A 21,556-nucleotide genomic window follows, 5' to 3' on the forward strand; every position below is an offset into this window, starting at 1 on the left:
AGCCTTATCATGTAAGGCTGATCGTGATTGGAGGATGGCTTGAACGACAGCTCGAATCAACCAAACAGAGAGAACATTACAGTTGTGTATTGTTCTGAGACAGCAAGATATAATGTCTTCATAATGTTCAGGGCATGTACAGTTACACTGTACAACCAGGTAGGGTAGAACGAAGAAAATGCACACCAATTATTCAGAAGCCATACTCGCACATGGAATCTCGTTGTAAATTAAATGTACACAATATAGGCCTAACCATGATAGCACATAGCCTACAAATTGACACTACCGGCAGCTATAGTGTTTCACGGAATACGCGCTTCAAATGAAGTCACATGTTTAAAGCTAGAATCATTAGTTGCTACATCAATTTTTGGACTTACAAATTAATGATATATAGGCCTAGTAATTGATTATTGAAGAATATAACTTGTCTCATAAGCATAGTTCAACTATCGTACCCCATCATAACCCCAAATATACGCTTGTTTTACTCCAATGCTTGTAAACAACGTGCATGTAAACAAACACTGTATAGCCTCAAAACATGGTTAAAACTATTTGATATCATGGATGATCAGTCCTTGCATCCATAGGTTTGTCTATGAATTTGAGAATGGTTACATTTTTTTCAACTCCCATCCCTTAGCTTTTTAGAGAAATGGGGCGGAAAAACCGACGTCTGTGTGCATCTAACAGTAGGCTATATCTTCCTCCACTGTCCCCATACCGGGCTCAAACCATTGATCCTCTTTTTGCCAACACACGTGACCGTCTTTGAAACAAACTAACCTTATTGAGCTATATAAAATGATCATATTTACTAGCTCCATTGGCAACATTTCTAGCTAGCTGTGGATTGAGTTTACGGCACTTGCTTAACTATATTACACTCACCATTTCTAAAATAGCTACACAACGAGCGATGCCAGTGAAATCCACAACTAATTTACTGCCTGGTGATTTACCACCAACACTCCATCCCACCTAAACAATAATAATTATAATTATGTTCTTCATTTTAACGTACTATTCCAACATAATAGGGTCTAAATATGTATAAAACACAGAAAAATCACGTTGTGACTGCACTGGGCCTTTAAACATTTGATAAAATTGGTATGGCCTAACTAAGCCTTGTCTGAGCCAGAAAACAGGAGCTCCTGTTTCTGTAGTATGAGCAGTGGTGACCTGTCATTTTTTTTTGGGGGGGGGGGGGGGGGGCCTGTTTTGGATGTTATTATGGCATTAATATGTGTCACATATATGTTTGCAAACAATGTAAAACAAATAAATAATAACAATTAATTGAGTTACTAAAGCCGTATACAAACTTGGTCTCTTTTTTGCTTTCTTCAGTAAGGCAGTACCAAAATGCAGGTGTTTCAGCCAAGCTCAGTGCTTTCAGTGCTGGTGGGGCAGCCAGCCACTTACTTACAGGCTCTAACCAACAGTGCAAAAAAGGTATTAGGTGAACAATAGGTAAGTAAAGAAATAAAAACAACAGTAAAAAGACAGTGAAAAATAACAGTAGCAAGGCTATATACAGTAGCGAGGCTATAACAGGCACCGGTTAGTTGGGCTGATTGAGGTAGTATGTACCTGTAGATATAGTTAAAGTCACTATGCATATATGATAAACAGAAAGTAGCAGCAGCGTAAAAGAGGAGTTGGGGGGGGGGGGGCACACAATGCAAATAATCCGGGTAGCCATTTGATTTCCTGTCTTATGGCTTGGGGGTAAAAACTGTTGAGAAGCCTTTTGGTCCTAGACTTGGCACTCCGCTACCGCTTACCATGCGGTAGTAGAGAGAACAGTCTATGACTGGGGTGGCTGGGGTCTTTGACTATTTTTAGGGCCTTCCTCTGACACCGGTCCTGAGGTCCTGAGTGGCAGGCAGCTTAGCCCTAGTGATGTACTGGGCCATACACACTACCCTCTGTAGTGCCTTGCGGTCGGAGGCCAAGCAATTGCCGTACCAGGCAGTGATGCAACCAGTCAGGATGCTCTCGATGGTGCAGCTGTAGAACCTTTTGAGGATCTCAGGACCCATGCCAAATCTTTTTAGTTTCCTGAGGGGGAATAGGCTTTGTCATGCCCTCTTCACGACTGTCTTGGTGTGTTTGGACCATTCTAGTTTGTTGGTGATGTGGACACCAAGGTACTTGAAGCTCTCAACCTGCTCCACTACAGCCATGTCGATGAGAATGGGGGCATGCTCAGTCCTCCTTCTCCTGTAGTCCACAATCATCTCCTTAGTCTTGGTTACGCTGTGGGATAGGTTGTTATTCTGGCACCACCCGGCCAGGTCTCTGACCTCCTTCCTATAGGCTGTCTCGTCGTTGTTGGTGATAAGGGCTACCACCGTTGTGTCGTCTGCAAATGTAATGATGGTGTTGGAGTCATGCCTGGTCATGCAGTCATGGGTGAACAGGGTGCACAGGAGGGGACTGAGCACGCACCCCTGAGGGGCTCCAGTGTTGAGGATCAGCGTGGCAGATGTGTTGCTACCTACCCTCACCACCTGGGGCGGCCCGTCAGGAAGTCCAGGATCCAGTTGCAGAGGGAGGTGTTTAGTCCCAGGATCTTTAGCTTAGTGATGAGCTTTGAGGGTACTATGGTGTTGAACCCTGAGCTGTAGTCAGTCAATGAATAGCATTCTCATTCTCCTTTGGTCCAGGTGGGAAAGGGCAGTGTGGAGTGCAAAAGAGATTGCATCATCTGTGGATCTGTTTGGGTGGAATGCAAATTGTAGTTGGTCTAGGGTTTCTGGGATAATGGTGTTGATGTGAGCCATTACCAGCCTTTCAAAGCATTTCATGGCTACGGACGTGAGTGCTACGGGTCTCTAGTCATTTAGGCAGGTTGCCTTCATGTTCTTGGGCACAGGGACTATGGTGGTCTGCTTGAAACATGTTGGTATTACAGACTCAATCAGGGACATGTTGAAAATGTCAGTGGAGAAACCTGCCAGTTGGTCAGCACATGCCCGGAGCACACGTCCTGGTAATCCGTCTGGCCCCGAAGCCTTGTGAACGTAGACCTGTTTAAAGGTCTTACTCACGTCGGCTACGGATAGCGTGATCACACAGTCGTCCGGAAAAACTGATGCTCTCATGCATGCCTCAGTGTTGCTTGCCTCGAAGCAAGCATAGAAGTGATTTAGCTCGTCTTGTAGGCTCGCGTCACTGGGCCGCTTTCGGCTGTGCTTCCGTTTGTAGTCTGTAATAGTTTGCAAGCCCTGCCACATAAGACGAGCTTCAGAGCCGGTGTAGTACGATTCAATCTTAGCCCTGTATTGACGCTTTGCCTGTTTGATGGTTCGTCGGAGGGCATAGCAGAATTTCTTATAAGCTTCCGGGTTGGAGTCCCGCACCTTGAAAGCGGCAGCTCTACCCTTTAGCTCAGTGCGAATGTTGCCTGTAATCCATGGCTTCTGGTTGGGGTATGTACGTACAGTCACTCTGGGGACGACGTCCTGGATGCACTTATTGATAAAGCCAGTGACTGATGTGGTGTACTCCTCAATGCCATTGGAAGAATCCCGGAACATGTTCCAGTCTGTGATAGCAAAACAGTCCTGTAGTTTAGCATCTGCTTCATCGACCACTTTTTTATAGTCTGAGTCACTGGTGCTTCTTGCTTTCATTTTTGTTTGTAAACAGGAATCAGGAGAGTAGAATTGTGGTCGGATTTACCAAATGGAGGGCGAGGGAGAGCTTTGTACATGTCTCTGTGTGTGGAGTACAGGTGATCTAGAATTTCTTTCCCTCTGGTTGCACATTTAACATGTCGATAGAAATTAGATAGAACTGATTTAAGTTTCCCTGCATTAAAGTCTCCGGTCACTAGGAGCGCCACTTCTGGGTGACGGTTTCCTGTTTACTTATTTCCTTATACAGCTGACTGAGTGCGGTCTTAGTGCCAGCATCCGTCTGTGGTGGTAAATAAACAGCCACGAAAAGTATAGCTGAAAACTCTCTAGGCAAATAGTGTGCTCTGCATTTTATCACAACATACTCTAATTCAGGTGAACAAAATCTAGAGACTTCCTTAGATTTCGTGCACCAGCTGTTGTTTACAAATATGCACAGACCGCCACCCCCCGTCTCGGAGTGTGCTGTTCTATCTTGCCGGTGCAGCGTATATCCCGCTAGCTGAATATCCATGTAATCATTCAGCCACGATTCCGTGAACCATAAGATATTACAGTTTTTGATGTCCCGTTGGTAGGATATTCGAGATCGTACCAAGTCTAATTTGTTGTCCAATGATTGCACGTTGGCGAGTAATATTTACGTTAACGTCAGCTTTCCCACTCGCCTTCTGCTGATCCTTACGAGGCACCCCACTCTGTGTCCTCTGTACCTGCGTCTCTTCCTCTTGCAAATAACTGGGATGTTGGCCTTGTCGGGTGTTTGGAGAATGTCCTGTGCGTCCTGCTTGTTGAAGAAAAAATCTTTGTCTAGTCCGAGGTGAGTGATCGCTGTCCTGATATCCAGAAGTTATTTTTTGCCATAAGATACATGAATCATGTCGACAATCTACTGGCAATCATTTTCTATCCTTGTCATATGAAGAGAAATAATGAAGAGAAATTATAGATAAAACGTATTGGTGCTCATCGGCCATTGGACATAAACATTACACAAGTTGGAAATTGCAAATTCAACAATGAGTGGCTTGGAAGGAATCAGTGGCTAACTGCAAGCATTGCAAAGCAATCACTAGCCTGCTATTCTGTGGAATGGGTGTGTGGTCCAAGTTTGGGTTAAAGGGTCTCTTTTTTCCAAGCTTAAAAGGATAAACCAGCAAAGTCAATCCAGCATGACTTCCGTTGCGCTCAAAACAACTGGAAACTCGGAACTGGGAAGTCTCAGACTTCAGTGGGTTCAAGACAACTGGGAAAAAATTGCTACGACTGGGAAAATACTTTTTGAATGGTCATCTAACTCGGAATTGCAAGTCGGGAACTCAGGCCTCTTTCTAGAGCTCCAACCTGAAGATCGTTGACGTCATAATGATTCAACTTGTTTTTTTCAGAGCTCCCAGTTGTCTTGAAAGCACCATAAATCCAGAGAATGCCAGACTTTGATGACAGAATTTTCCCATGAAGGACCGCCCTGCGCCACCTTCCTGTTCAAGTGAGCAGAGCACAACAAGGTGAGTCCAAAAATGTCTTGTATGCTGCTGCATAAATTATGTAATATGCCAGGGAGATATGTATACTGTAGCTAAGAAAGTAATGCTAAGTGTATGTTGTGTAGTAAGCTGTTAGTAGCCCATGTGCCTCACCCTTATCATTTGGTCCCTTTTCCCCACATAATTTAGCTTACTGTTCTGACTTGGTGGTGCACATGTAGCCTAGAGTACTGTAAGGGAGAGTACTGTAAGAACGGCCCATGTTCTTGTCACATTGGTAACAATGATTCGGGAGAGAGGCGCAGGAATGCGTAATATTTTTTTTAATCATACCCCAAATTACGGCGTGCCGTGTAAGGGCACGGGGACGAAGACCAAACAAACACGTACACAAAACACCAGGTTGAAACAAAAGAGCGAGGAGTACCTCGAATAAATACACAAGTGCCCAATGATTAACACACAGGACGAGACCCATAATCATCAGCACAGTTACTCACACTCACCAACGGACATTGTAACAATAATCGACCCCCAATGGAAACCAAAGGGCACATATATACAAATAACTATCAGTGGGAATAGGGGACAGGTGTGCATGATGAGGGAGGGATATGTGACAGTACCCCTCCCCCCCAGCGCAACAACACCGGTCTCGAGGACGATCACAGGAACGCAGTGCGACTCGATCAGGACCCAATGCAGCTGCAGAAGTTGCGTCGTCGTCGGACAGGCCAGTTATCGCTGCCGGACGGACCAGTTGCAGCGTCGTCGGAAGGGCCATTCCCACTGTCTCCATCAATGGTCGATTATTCTGTCACGCTGGCATGAATGATTCGGGAGACAGGCGCAGGAATGCGTAATAGTTTTTTAAAATTCAGTCCAAATTACGACGTGCAGTGTAAAGGCACGGGGACGAAGACCAAACTGTCACGTTCCTGACCTGTTTTCCTTGTTTTTGTATGTGTTTAGTTGGTCAGGGCGTGAGTTGGGGTGGGCATTCTATGTTATGTGTTTCTATATTGGTTTAAATGTGTTGCCTGATATGGTTCTCAATTAGAGGCAGGTGTTTGACGTTTCCTCTGATTGAGAACTATATTAAGGTAAGCTGTTCTCACTGTTTGTTTGTGGGTGATTGTTCCTGTGTCTGTGTCTACCACATGGGACTGTTTCGTTTGTTCGTTCGTTTGGGTAGTCTGTTCCTGTTTCATGCGTTCTTCGTGTTTATGTAAGTTCTTATGTTCAGGTCAGTCTACGTCGTTTGTTATTTTGTAATCAATTCAAGTGTTCTTCGTGTTTCGTCTTTATTTAAATAAATCAGTATGTCATCATACAACGCTGCGTTTTGGTCCGACCCTTACTCCTGCTCTTCCTCAGACGAGGAGGAGAACGAACGTGACACAAACAAACACGTACACAAAACACAGGGTTGAAACCCAAACAAAAACGCGAGGAGTACCTCGAATAAATACACACACGCACAATGATTATCACACGGGACGAGACCCTTAATCATCTGCGCAATCCACAAGGGCATGAAAGCCCAAAACACACAGCACAGGTACACACACGCACTAACGGACATTGTAACAATAATCGACCCCCAATGGAAACCAAAGGGCACATATATACTAATTAGTGGTAATAGAGAACAGGTGTGCGTGATGAAAGTTCTGGAAGGATCCGTGACAGTTCTCAATTCTGTCGCTGTACATTTCAAAAGAGCTGAATAAATAGTTATATTGACTACGTCTATCCAAGGTCGCTCATTAATGTCTTAATCGAAATTACGGATTGCCTCTTATCCGCTCAACATCCTCTTATACCATAGTTTGTACATCTCAATTGTCAGTAGAATCCACATTTATTTAAGCAAGTCAGCCATATCAGCTGTTGTTTTCTTCAAAGGCAGTAAATGAGCCTGAATGAATTTTTTGGGCTGCCAGACAAGGCTCCACTGATAGCCAGGTGTAGCAGTGGTAAGGTGTTGAGACTGCTGTCACCGTTATAGTGCAATTAATTTATTGTTTTGTGTTGTGTAGTGGCTTTACTGGGGCGTAGTTTGCTCTTTGCTTCACCTTCATGCTAAAATCGCCACTGAGTATGAGGTATGTACAAGTGTACTCCCTGGACAGGACGCTAGTTCATTGCACAGAGATGCATGGAAACAGATACACATTCAGAATTGTCTGTTAAAGTTAAACATTGCATGCACTCGAAGGCCAACATATTGCACATTTTTTGACAGACAATCATCTCCATTCTCCATATTCTGTCAAATTGAAAACCCACTGGCTCAATCCATAATTTTTGGACACAAAATCTCTGTTTGGCCATAGCCTTACCCCCAATCTACAATCGACAAAAATATAAACACAACATGCAACAATTTCAATTTTTTTGCTGATTTACAGTTCATGTAAGGAAAACAGTCAATAGAAATAAATTAATTAGGCCCTAATCTATGGATTTCACATGACTGGGAATACAGATATGCATCTGTTGGTCACAGATACCTTAAGAAAAGGTAGGGGTGTGGATCAGGAAACCAGTCAATATCTGGTGTGACCATGATTTGCCTCATGCAGCGTGACATCTCTTTTGCATAGAGTTGATCAGGCTGTTGATTGTGGCCTGTGGAATGTTGTCCCACTCCTCTTCAATGGCTGTGCAAAGTTGCTGGATATTGGCGGGAACTGGAACATGCTGTCGTACATGTTGATCCAGAGCATCCCAAACATGCTCAATGAGTGGCATGTCTGGTGACTATGCAGGCCATGGAAGAATTGGGGACATTTTCAGCTTCCAGGAATTGTGTACATCCTTGTGACATGGGGCCGTGCATTATCATGCTGAAACGGTGGATGGATGGCACGACAATGGACCTCAGGATCTCATCACGGTATCTCTGTGCATTAAAATTGCCATCGATAAAATATAATTGTGTTCGTTGTCCGTAGCTTATGCCTGCCCATACCACAAGCCCACCATGGGGCACTTCACAATATGGTCGTCAGCAAACCGCTCGCCCACACGATGCCGTACACATTGTCTGCCATCTGCCCAGTACAGTTGAAACCGAGATTCATCCGTGAAGAGCACACTTTTCCAGTGTGCCAGGGGCCATCGATGGTGAGCATTTGCCCACTGAAGATGGTTAACAACGCCGAACTGCAGTCAGGTCAAGACTCTGGTGAGGACAATGAGCACACAGATGAGCTTCCTCGAGACTGTTTCTGACAGTTTGGGCAGAAATTCTTCGGTTGTGCAAACCCACAGTTTCATCAGCTGTCCGGATGGCTGGTCTCAGATGATCCAGCAGTTGAAGAAGCCGGATGTGGAGGTCCTTGGTTGGTTGGACGTACTGCCAAATTCTCTAAAACGATGTTGGAGGCAGGTTATGGTAAATAAATTAACATTTAAATCTCTGGCAACAGCTCTGGTGGACATTGCTGCAGTCAGCATGCCAATTGCACACTCCCTCAAAACTTGAGACGTCTGTGGCATTGTGCTGTGTGACAAAATTGCACATTTTATAGTGGGTTTTTATTGTCCCCACCACAAGGTGCACCTGTGTAATGATCATGCTGTTAAATCAGCTTCTTGGTATGCCACACCTGTCAGGTGGATGGATTATCTTGGCAAAGGAGAAATGCTCACTGACAGATGTAAACAAATGTGTGCAAAACATTTGAGATAAGCTTTTTGTGCGTATGGAACATTTCTGGGATCTTTTATTTCAGCTCATGAAACATGGGACCAACACTTTACATGTTGCATTTATATTTGTGTAATATATAATTATGTGCGAGTGGCATTGGATCCCATTTTTAGAGTCTTTAGTATCCAAAACCGGGGTTTGAACCCCCAACCTTCTAATCTCAGGGCAGACACTAACAACACCAGTGGAGGCTGGTAGGTTGAGATATAGGAGGACAGGCTCATTGGAATGGCTGGAATGGAATTAATGGAACGGTGTCGAACAGATCAAACATATGAAAAACACATTTGACTCTGTTCCATTGATTCCATTCTAGCCTCTACAATGAGTCCATACTCCTATAGCTCCTCCCACCAGCCTCCACTGAACCACACCTGCACTGAGATTCATAGACCCTGTCTACACTTGACAGTTACTCGAGCTGAGTCATCTGAGCAAAGACTTGGCTTTTAAACGATATAGTAGCCACAAAATAGGCTATCAAAAGCATATACAGTGGGAGAGCTCATCACCATTCCACCTACAAGTGTCCAGAAAACTTGTGTTTTGGGAGCGAGAGAGGGATACCTAGTCAGTTGTACAACTGAATCCTTTCAACTGAAATGTGTCTTCCGCATTTTACCGAACCATTCTGAATCCGAGAGGTGCGGGGCTGCCTTAATCGACACAGACAGCGCCCGGGGAACAGTGGGTTAACTGCCTTGCTCAGGGGCAGAACCAACAGATTTGTACCTTGTCACCTCGGGGATTCAATCCAGAAACCTTTCGGTTACTGGCCCAATGCTCTAACCACTAGGCTACCAGGCACCTTTCCATAAATTTGAAGACATATGTTTAAGCGTGAGGAAAGTGTTTGCATGGCCTCATCAATGCTAGCTAGCTAATATTTAGAAAACTATTTGTTTGGTTAATATGATATAGATGGTTATGTTAACCTGTTTCCTTTAGCTTTGCTAGCAACCTTGCCGGCTAGCTACAGTATTTAGTTAGCTACTGTAATAAGTTGTGTCATTGTAATTTTCCCTTTGCCACGGTTTGCAGAATGCTTACTGGCATTTGAATATAGTCCGAGAAAGGAAATCCGGGGACTTCATCCATGTATTCTTACTACTACCACTAAGCAGTCCCTCCAGGATTTTGCGATCACACTTTAGATTTTTGACAAAATAAACAATTTCCCGCATATTATGCGAGGGCTTGAACATTTGACCAATCACTGCACTATTATCGCATAAAATAGCCAAATCATTGCAATATAACTGCCCGATCACTGTACTACAAAAATAGGGCTTTTTCAATTGTAACCGATCACTACTACGAACCAAAAGCGTCTGAAGCATGTTGTCCAACAACGAGAGAAAGAGACTAGTAAGACTATTCTGGCTCTTTTCAGTGAGCCGGCTCGTTCGGCTCAGCTCACCAAAAAGAGCCGGCTCTTTTGGCTCCCAAACAGCTCTTTAAAAAAAATATGTTTTGTATTTTTTAAAGTCAAACAGTTTGCGATAGTTTTACTATGATTTGTGTGAAAACAATTCTAATTAAATTATTAAATGAAATCATACTCTACCTTAACCACAATGTATTTAACAATGCATTGGTTTGTTATGAAAAATAATGCTATTAAACATTTGTATTTAAAGTACAACTTTTTAATGTATATAAACAAAGTGCATATGAATCTAACCATTCAAAATGAATACAATCTGAACAACATAAGAGAATATTGCACCATATCAAAGAAAAATAAATAACAATGTGCAAAACTGCAGCATCCGACTTAAAACATTAAACTGGTCCCTCTTTTCTCTCTCTTCTTTATTGCCATGTTATAACCAGCAGCACACAGCAATGCTGACCATATTTTGCTTTTATGAGAGATTTGCATTCAGAAATGCAAGCTGCCTCACTTTCGAGGGGCTGATGCGGTTTCTTCTCTCAGTAATTATTTGACCCGTTTTCGAGAAGACCCTCTCAGAGGGAACGGATGTGTCCACTATGCAGAGTCTCCCTGGGTAGACAGAGGCCTTGTTCTTCCACCAGCTCAGAGGATCTGCAGATCCTCCAAATAGGATCAGACCTCCATTATGGCATCTTCTGAGGGATTCCTTCGTGCTGCATCCCCAGTTGCTCTCTCGTCAAACAGCATCCAAACAGCAGACGTTTGTGGCACTACTGCTGGTGCTTCTCTCCATCTGATCCCTCTTCTTCCTGTTGCCCTGGTGCCCGAGCCAGCTGACTGCTGGGGCTGTCCCTCCCTGCTGCTGAGGTTGTCCCTCCCTGCTGCTGAGGTTATTCTTTGAAGAGCCTCATCAATTGCTCTGGCATCGCTGAAGGCTAACTTCTTAAACCTGGGGTTAAGTGCAACGGTTTCTGATAGCACGTGATTATATTCAGTTCCGTGGAACTTTCTGTGAACATAGGGTGTCCATCAACTCCGTCACCTGTCTTGTGGTTACATTTGCTTCTCTGTGGCGGCTGGCTGTGATTTGCTGCAGACCCTTACACAGGAGTATAACTTTTGAGGCTATCACATAGTTGAAAAGAGAGAACAGTAACTTATTAGTTCAGGTTCATGTTTTGTCTACTGATACTACATTATCATCCACTGCTCATATACGTATATAATACTGGATTAAATAATGATGTAGTAATAACTGCTTACTGTACCTCTCTCCACTGATCTCCACAGTGACCTGTCAAAGGGTTCCAGGACTCTGCACACCTCCTCCACCACCTCCCATTCCTCTTGGGTCAGAGCATCAACAGGTGCATTGACAATGGCCAGGGTAGAGATGATGGCATCCTTTGACTCAAGAAACCGCTTCAACATATAACATGTTGAATTCCACCTTGTAGTGCAGTCTTGTTTAGGCCTCAGCTCAGGCATCCTCATCTGGCATTGTGTCGACTTTAGTTTTTCAGCACCTACTGTGCTCCTGTGGAAGTATTCCACAGCTGTTTTCACTTTGTCCACAATGGGCTTCATCACCTTCAGAGCATCTCTTACAATCAGGTTGATTGTGTGGGCAAGACATAGATGATGGGTCCATTTAAACATTTTCATGGCTTTGGTTATGTTAGCTGCATTGTCGCTAACACAACACACCACTTTTCCATCTACTTGCCATTCTCTGGCCACTCAACAGTTCCTCTGCCAAGTTCTCTGAGGTGTGTCTGTCACTGAACTCAAAGCAGTCCAGAAGACAGCTAGACATCGAAAATCTTCAATGAAGTGACATGTAACTGACATGTAAGAAGTGGTTACCCTTGATGTCCAGCAGTCAGTGGTAAGGCAAACAGCAGTAGCTTGGATCCGGAAGACATGCTGGGCCGTCTCCTTGGCAGAAGGTAGTTTGGGGAGAGGGATGAAATAGGCAGCCTTGGAGAACCGGTCGACTACCGTTAGAATGACAGTGTTGCCATCAGATGAAGGGAGCCCAGTGACAAAGTCCAGAGATATATGAGAACAGGGACGATGAGGAACCGGTAGTGGCTGCAGGAGGCCAGAAGGAGCTTTCTGTGGAGTCATGTTTTGAGCACACACAATGCATGCGATGACGAAGACAGAGACATCAGGGACCATTGTGGGCCACCAGAAACATTGTCAAAGGAAGGCTAGCGTACAACGGGACCCTGAATGACAGGTCAGCCTGGAGGAATGAGCCCATTCCAGGACCTGGGACCGGACTGGGTTAGGGACAAACAGCCGGTTAGCTGGATCCCCTTCAGGTCCAGGTTGGGAGCGTTGCACCTCGCGAACCAGGTTCTCAATACCCCAATCCACAGTGCCAGCAAGGCATGAGGTAGGGAGAATAGTTTCGGAAGTCAAGGGTGTGGCAGAGGAACTGTATAGGCGGGAGAGAGCATCAGGCTTCACATTCTTAGACCCAGGACGATAGGAAATGGTAAAGTTGAATCTGGTAAACAGGAGGGCCCACCGGGCCTGCCTTGAATTGAGGCGCTTGACTGAACGGGGATATTCCAAGTTTTTATGGTCAGTCCAGACCAGGAATGGTTGTTCTGCTCCTTCCAGCCAGTGCCTCCACTCCTCCAATGCCATCTTCACTGCCAGGAGATCTTGGTTGCCAACATTGTAGTTCCTCCTTGCAGGATTGAGACGATGGGACAGGAAGGCACAGGGATAAAGCTTCTGGTCCTGGGCAGATCACAGGGACAGGATGGCCCTCACTTCCCTCCAACATTTTAACGGGACCTTGGGGGAGGTGAATGCCGAGAGGGGGGCCGCCAGAGTGCTGTATTCCCGAATGAAACGGCGGTAGAAGTTTGCAAACCCAAGAAACCGTTGCAACTGCACCCTGGACGTTAGTTGAGGCCAATCCACCACTGCTTTCACCTTTCCAGGATCCATCTGAACATTGCCCTCAGCAATGACATATCCCAGAAAGGTGAGCGGTGGAACTCACACTTCTCAGCTTTCACAAACAATTGGTTCTCCAGGAGGCGCTGAAGGACCTGTCTGACATGGAGTACATGTTCTTGGGCAGATCGGGGAAAAAACAGGATGTCGTCCAGGTAGACGAACACAAACTGGTTTAGCATGTCCCGAAGCGCATCATTGACCAAGACAGTGGGGGCGTTGGTGAGTCCAAATGGCATAACCTGGTACTCATAATGTCCACTGGCTGTGTTGAAGGCTGTCTTCCACTCATCCCCCTCACGTATCCGAACCAGGTGGTAGGCATTTCCGAAGGGCCAACATGTTAGCCCCCTGGAGAGGTTCAAACGCAGAGGAGAGGAGAGGTAGTGTCACGCCCTGACCATAGTTTGCTTTGTATGTTTTATCTTTTGTTTGGTCAGGGTGTGATCTGAGTGGGCATTCTATGTTGTATGTCTGGTTTGTCTATTTCTATGTGTTTGGCCTGATATGGTTCTCAATCAGAGACAGGTGTTTTGCGTTGTCTCTGATTGGGAACCATATTTAGGTAGCCTGTTTTGTATTGTGGGTTGTGGGTGATTGTCTATGTTATGTTGCATGTTAGCACAGTGTTTATATAGCGGTCACGTTTGTCTTATTCGTTTTGTTGTTTTTTGTTTAAGTGTTCTTCATTAAATATAGAAGAATGTATTTAAACCACGCTGCGCTTTGGTCCGCGTCTTACAACGTTCGTGACAGGTAGGGGGTAACAATTTTTGACAGTGATATCGTTAAGTCCCCAGTAGTCAATGCATGGGTGCAGGGTCTTGTCCTTCTTCTCCACAAAGAAAAACCCTGCGCCGGCAGAAGATGCAGAAGGATGGACGGCCCCAGTGGCCAGAGACTCCTCTATGCACTCCTCCATAGCTTTGGTCTCTGGTCCGGACAGTGAATACAACCGACCCGAGGTGGTGTAGTGCCTGGGAGAAGGTCAATGGCACAATCATAAGGATGGTGTGGGGGAAGGGAAGTAGCACGTGCCTTACTGTACACTTCCAGGAGGTCATGGTATTCAGTAGGAATAGCAGAGACATCCACAGTCTTGCTAACATCCTGAGGAGGACAACTTGAGGCTGTGCTGCTTGAAGGCAGTGGGAATGGCAAAAAGGACTCCAACCCAGAGTGGAGTTTGTGGTCCCGTCAATCACAAGATTGTGTTTTTGTAGCCAGGAAAATCCCAGCACAAATGGAACATGGGGAGATGCAATAAGGAGGAACTGTATGGTATCACTGTGGTTACCAGAAACCTGTAATTGAACGGGCACAGTACTATGGGTGACTTCCCCTATAGAGCGGCCGTCTAATGCCCTAGCATCCATGGGCATAGAGAGAGGCTGAATAGGAATACCAAGCTCCGAAGCTATCGTGGCATCCATAAGACATTCATCAGCCCCAGAGACAATGAGCACTTGGAGAGACTTAGATTGGTCTCCCCACAGCACAAGAGCAAAAAGGGGTAGCAGTATCAGCGTACATTTCAAGCTGGTCCATGGTGGTCTGATGGTAGTTAAGCTGGTCTAGCTGGTTATGCTGGTTGACAAAACCAGAAAAAACAGAGGAAAACGAGGAGAACTGACCAGAGAAATTGTCATACAATAAGGAGTCGATGAATGAAGAGACAGCTGCGCTCTATCCAATCATAGCAGCAGGTTTAACCTAGAGTCCGCCCATTACTTTACAGACAGCATAACTACCCATATGAGTTATTTAGAGCAGTGATTCTCTGGTCCTCAATTACACCCAACAGTACACATTTTTGTTGTAGCCCCGGACAAACATACCTGATTCAACTCATTGAGGGCTTGATAATCAGTTGACAAGTTGAATCAGGTGTGCTTGTCCGGGGCTACAATAGAAAGGTGTACTGTTGGGGGTACTGGAGAACCGGAGATGGGAAACATGCAGCGCCTAGGACATCCATGGAATGAGTTTGACACCCCTGGCCTAGGACATGTTTGAGTGAGGGGATTTTATTAAGCTGGCCCGGTTACCTGGGAGGGCAGAGTTTGCACTGGGTTAAAAGTGATTGCATTAGTTTTGAAACCTGGTTACCTCCCGGGTGTGAGCCGGGTGTCCCGTTCAATGCCGATGGCAAATTTGGTTAAAAACAAAGGGGCCCCTTCCCCTGCCCAGGTATTTTACATATAATGTGGTTAGCTAATATGTTATAGCAATCTGGTGACCAACGGCAATGTCAATGACATGGCACGCAACGATTGGTTGATGGAGATAACGTCTGAGCAGGGGAACTCGACCATAGTGAAGTATTTCAACCACGTGGAGTAATGATTTAGAATCGCCAGTTTTCACATGAGTGTTTGCTCTCCTAATAAAAATGCACGTGCTTTATGTGCATTTTCAAGTAAAATTAGTTTGAAAATTTAAACATACACTGAGTGTACAAAACATTAGGAACACCGGCTCTTTCCATGACATGGACTAACCAGCTGAATTCAGGTGAAAGCTATGATCCCTTATTGATGTAATTTGTTCAATCCACTTCAATCAGTGTTGATGAAGGGGAGGAGGCAGGTTAAAGAAGGATTTTTAGGCCTTGAGACAACCGAGACATTAATTGTGCATGTGTGCCATTCAGAGGGTAAATGGACAAGACAAAATATTTAAGTGCCTTCGAACGGGGTATGGTAGTAGGTGCCAGGTGCACCGGTTTGAGTGTGTCAAGAACTGCAATCCAGCATACCCGTGGAACACTTTCGACACCTTGTAGAGTCGCAAAAGGGGAACGTGTTCCTAATGTTTTTTACACCCAGTGTATACTTTATGGAAAATACATGTTTCTTAATGATGCACCCTGCTGCCTTGTGGACAATACGACCCTGCGGAGCAGATTACTGTTCGATTTGAGAAGGGCGCTTCTCCCTCACCGCTTTTGCCCAGCCACATAACGGGCCATAGCCCGGTGCACCCCTATTCAGCTTAATCAAACTCTGAGTGACATGAGATAACGACACACCCAAGGAACACCTCCATCAAACCCCACCTCCAACACACAAATATAGTCTTCTCATTCGCATTTCTTAATGAGGATAACCGAGGCGAAATCAGCCAGTTCAGCCCCACTTTAATTTAAAAAATATAAACAAATGGCATTGACAAAGTTATTGGTACCCCGGAGCTAGTACTTGGTTGCACAGCCAAGATAACTGTCTGCAGACAAACGCTTGTTGTTGTAGCCATCAGTGAGCACTTTTCTACTCAACATTTTGCGTTCTCTTCTGCTGCAAACTGCTCCAATTGTTAATGTTTGAGGGGTGCCTTCTACCAATTGCTGTTTTCAGATCTCGCCATAGATTTTCTGATCTGGACTCATTGCTGGCCACTCCAGAACATTCCAGTTTTTCTTCTTTAACCATTCCTGTGTACTTTTTGATTGTTTGCGGTTGTTGTCCTGCTGGAAGACTCACAACCTTCAACGTAGACCCAGTTTTTGAACACTGGGTTGAACATTGCACTCCAAAACAACTTTATATTCTTCTGATTTCATGATGTCTTGCACATATTCAAGGCCCCCAGTACCAGAGGCAGCGAAGCAACCCCACCGTATTATCTGGTCTCCTCTCCATTTGTTTGTAGGTAGGGTGTTCCTTTCTTTGAATGCTTCATTTGGTCATTGGTAAACATAGGAAGACCCCACTGCTAAAAATGACATGGAAAAAGTCCTGATTGAACTTTCCAAGCTTTTAATCCTTGGGAAATGTTCTGTGGACCGATGAAACAAAATTAGAGCTCTTTGGCAATGCAGATCAGCACTATGTGTACCGACGACCAAATTAAGCATTCCCATGTGTCTCAGTGTGGTCCTGTGTGGCTCAGTTGGTAGAGCATGGCACTTGCAATGCCAGGTTTGTGGGTTCGATTCACACGGGTGACCAGTTCAAATGAAAATATATGCACTCACTACTGTAAGTCACTTTGAGCCACTAACTTACTCCTCTTTGTTCCTATGTGGAACATAAGGCTTCCACGAGAGCTGCTGGCTTGGGGATGGTTTTCCATGACAGGCCACAATCCTTCATCTCCTTCTCATGCCATTAACACAGCCCCTAATAACACCAGCACAATCAAAACATTGTCTTGACCCATGGGGACATGAACAAGTTGGAACCAGCCTGATTGCAGCCTTCACCATTCTGTTTCACTTCAAGTGTCAGTAAAACAGAATGGTGATCAGGCTACGGGGACACGTGAGTATGAAAGTGAGTCCCCTTTGCAGCATAAGGGTTTATGCTGTGGATAACTGAAAGATGTGTGATGTGTTAAGTATTGTAATCATGAGGGACTGTGGTCGGTTAGGGTTGAGGAAAAATATCCTCTTACGAAAAAAGAGTACAGTATAACTGTATGCAGTATATCTGAAAATACTGCGTCCAAAATAACACTGCAGTACACTGCAGTTATGCTGCAATCACAGCTTCCAAAATAGCACCATCAACTGCAGTAACTGCAGTTTCAAAACTGCACAATTTTCTGGTAAGGGTCCCCCTCCAATTTCAAAGTAAGTTCCGGTTGACAGTAAACATAGTAAAAATAGGACTAGTTTCTATACAGCTTGTGCAATTCTCTGTTCTCTGCTTTCCAATCAATAAATAATTACATCTATTGACTGAAAAACAATAAGTAGTTAAATTAATACTGTATAAGTAAGTCTTAGCCCTTTTAACAGCATCCAAAATACTACAGTTGACGACGAAATTGCAATCTGTTTTTGTAAGGGAAAGTGTGAAGTTGATTTAAAAGGCCACTAGGTGTCCTACTTGATCCACATATTTCTAAACACACAACATCACCCTCACCCTGTAGTGGAGACCTATGTTGATTATCCCTTTTACACCATGGCTATATATATATATTTTCCACTAGAAATGTGTTCATTTGCCTGTAGACATTTGTTCAACATCCACCGATTAGGTAGCAAGTTTACTAGATATTAGTTGCCGTGGTAACCAAACTATCACTCCTAGCTTGCCATTATGAAAATCAAATTCAACAATGCCAATAATGTTTTCAATTCGACTTTTGCTTTCAAAAGCAGCTCAATCATAGAACATGTAAGAATTAACTATAGAAACTCAATTCCACCATACAATAATTTGAGGGAATTATTAAGCATTATGAATTATGTGGTTCGAGCCCTGAGTGCTGATTGGCTGACAGCCGTGGTATACCACGCGTATGCTCCAATTACATTGGTAAACAGTTTATAATAGCAATAAGGCACCTCGGGGGTTTGTGTATCCAGGCACTCCGCGTTGCGTCGTGCTTAAGAACAGCCCTTAGCCGTGCTAAATTGGCCATATACCACACCTTCTTGTGCCTTCAACTTGATATCAACGTAATTAGAGCAGTAAAAATAAATGTTTTGTGATACTCGTGGTATACGGTCTGATATATCATGGCTGTCAGCCAATCAGCATTCAGGGCTCGAACAACACAGCTTATAAAGCATTGGGCCAGTAACCGAAAGGTTGCTGAATCGAATCCCCAAGCTGACAAGGCAAACATGTGTTGTTCTGCCCCTGAACAAGGCAGTTAACCTACTGTTCAGTTTGCATTGCGATGCAGTGTTTCAGACCGCTACGCCACTCGGGAAGTTCCATCCACAAAGTTTTAAATGCTTATCGACTGCCTTGCACAAAGTATCAAAATACTACACATGACTCTCAATCTAATTAGAGCAGTACAAATAAATGTTTTGTCATACCCATGGTATACGGTCTGATATACCACGCCTTTCAGCCAATCACCATTCAGGACTCCAACCACCCAGTTTATAATCACTTTCATACAACAGGTTACCAACATTTTCAAATAATGGTTGACACATTTTCATTAAAAATGTTATTGTGATGAATTTTATTAATTCTATTTCATCCTTCCACAAGATATAGTCTCAACACAAATAAAGGGTTGTACCCAAACTGGCTGGTCATTCGTTCTATCGGTTCGGTTGCTAGAGACACGACCCAGTCGTTCCATCTTTTTATTATGTATCTACCCAGTCATTCATTCTAAATGTTCCATTGCCATACTGGTTGGCAACGTTCCTATCCCTTGCTTACTAGCTAGCCAATTACGGCTAACTTAGTCAGGTCAAACAGTGCAGCCACAATAACAACAGTAGCTGCAATTGCATTTGTTTAAGCTGTTTTCTAGTGACATTTATTTGGATGCATCCATACCAATGAGTTAGTGAGGCGTGATTTCGCCTGGCATAGAAAATGTGCTCTCTCGTCAGGACACTGTTGTTCAGAGGAGCTACCCAACAACACAGCTAATACAAGTGCTCGGCCAGTCCTGCTAAGACATAGACAAGAACATCTAGCAGAATTAGATGTTCTGCAAGATGTCACCGTAACTGACTTTATACCCCTTCCAATCCAAAATCAACATGCATGGCAAGTATAGTAGATATCACAACATTAATAAATAATGTTGTGAAACAGAGAAGGATGTGACATGTGAACTTAGTGCAAGAGAGATACTACAGGTGAATGATCTCTCCAGTGACTATTGATAATGCAGTTGATCAGAGAGGAAGATTAATGAGGTTGCCAGCTAACGTTGATAATGAACCAAAATGAACCAAAAAATCAATAGTTATTTCGAGTTGTTCAAAAAAGCTTAACTTAAGTATGTGTTTTTGGTTGATGAGTCAATTAGACCATACCTATTTCCATCCTATAACCGAAGAGAATTCTCTTGGGAGGTAATACGGTCGGCATTTGATTGTGAGATATTATAGGTCGGGTGTACAAAAGGACTGGAGATTCCGTACGTTATCACAATCACACCCTGAGTAGTTAATCACCCCCGCCATTCTTCTTCCTGGAGAGTTCCTGTCTGCGCGATCTACTGAGAACCCAGCTGGCTGTATGGACGAGACAGTATATCCGGAGAGAGCCATGATTCCGTGAAACAGAGTATGTTACAGGCCCTGATGTGTCTCTGGAAGAAGAGCCTTGCCCTGAGCTCGTCTACTTTATTGTCCAGAGGCTGAACGAGTAATATACTCTGAAGTGGACAAGAAGTCCACTCCGAATACCTCTTCTCCGGCATCTTGGAGTAGCCTCTGGGATAAGTTCAATTGCCCTGGGGGATACGAACAAAGGATCCAATTCGGGAAAGTCGTATTCCTGGTCGTAATGCTGGTACTGTTACTGTACTGAGTTACTGCTGCTCTCATATCCAAAAGTTATTTCGAACTGTATGTAATAACACAAAAAAATTCTGGGCAATTAACGTTAGAAATAACACACAAAAAAACAAAATACTTCAAAGTTGCTTAGGAGCTAGAAGCAGAGCTGCCATGTCTGTCGGCGCCATCTTGGTCCGACAGACAATTTCGAGTCTCATTGCATGGGGTCTGAACCCTTATGTCAATAAGGTATTTCTGTTTCATATTTTTAAAACATTTGCAAACATTTCTAAAAGCCTGTTTTCACTTTGTCATTATGGGGTATTGTGTGTAGATTGATGAGGGAAAAAAAACATTTGATCCATTTTAGAATAAGGCTGTAACAACAAAATGTGGAAAAAGTCAAGGGGTCTGCCTACTTTCTGAATGCACTGTATGTAACATTCTATTGGTTGCAAGAATTTTGTATTGTAATTTAAATGAAAAATGTTTTGAATCCAATGTCATTTTGTGTATGAATTCATAAACCATGAGCCATGGAATCAGTACATCGAAAATCTCCTCCCAACTATTTTGTAATCTATATGGCACAACTGTATTTTTTTGGTCTTTAAATGAAACTGGTATAGTTTTTTATTTTCATAATGCGAGCTGACAGTTTCTTACTTTCTTCCACTTGTCTCTTACATTTTTGCGGTAATGTTGCAATTAGTTGGTTGTAATTTTGGGTTGAGCAGACATTTCCATATATTTTGTTAGCTGAATGTGTCACATAACTCCACCAGTCCTATTTATAATATAATTTACAAAGGTTATACAATCCCCTCCCCCCAATTAGTATATATTGTTTTTAACCATAACATTTGTTGCAATATTTGTTCTGTCTTTTCTGGTGGATTAAACTGAAATTGAAACAACTTTCTATGGCCTGTTTTTGTCACGCCCTGACCTTAGAGATCCTTTGTATGTCTCTATTTTGGTTGGGTCAGGGCGTGAGTTGGGGTGGGCATTCTATGTTTTGTTCTATATTGTCCATTTCTATGTGTTTGGCCTGGTATGGTTCCCAATCAGAGGCAGCTGTCAATCGTTGTCTCTGATTGA

Source organism: Salvelinus fontinalis, chromosome 2 (genome assembly GCF_029448725.1).
Source record: "Salvelinus fontinalis isolate EN_2023a chromosome 2, ASM2944872v1, whole genome shotgun sequence".
NCBI classification, from domain to species: Eukaryota; Metazoa; Chordata; class Actinopteri; order Salmoniformes; family Salmonidae; genus Salvelinus; species Salvelinus fontinalis.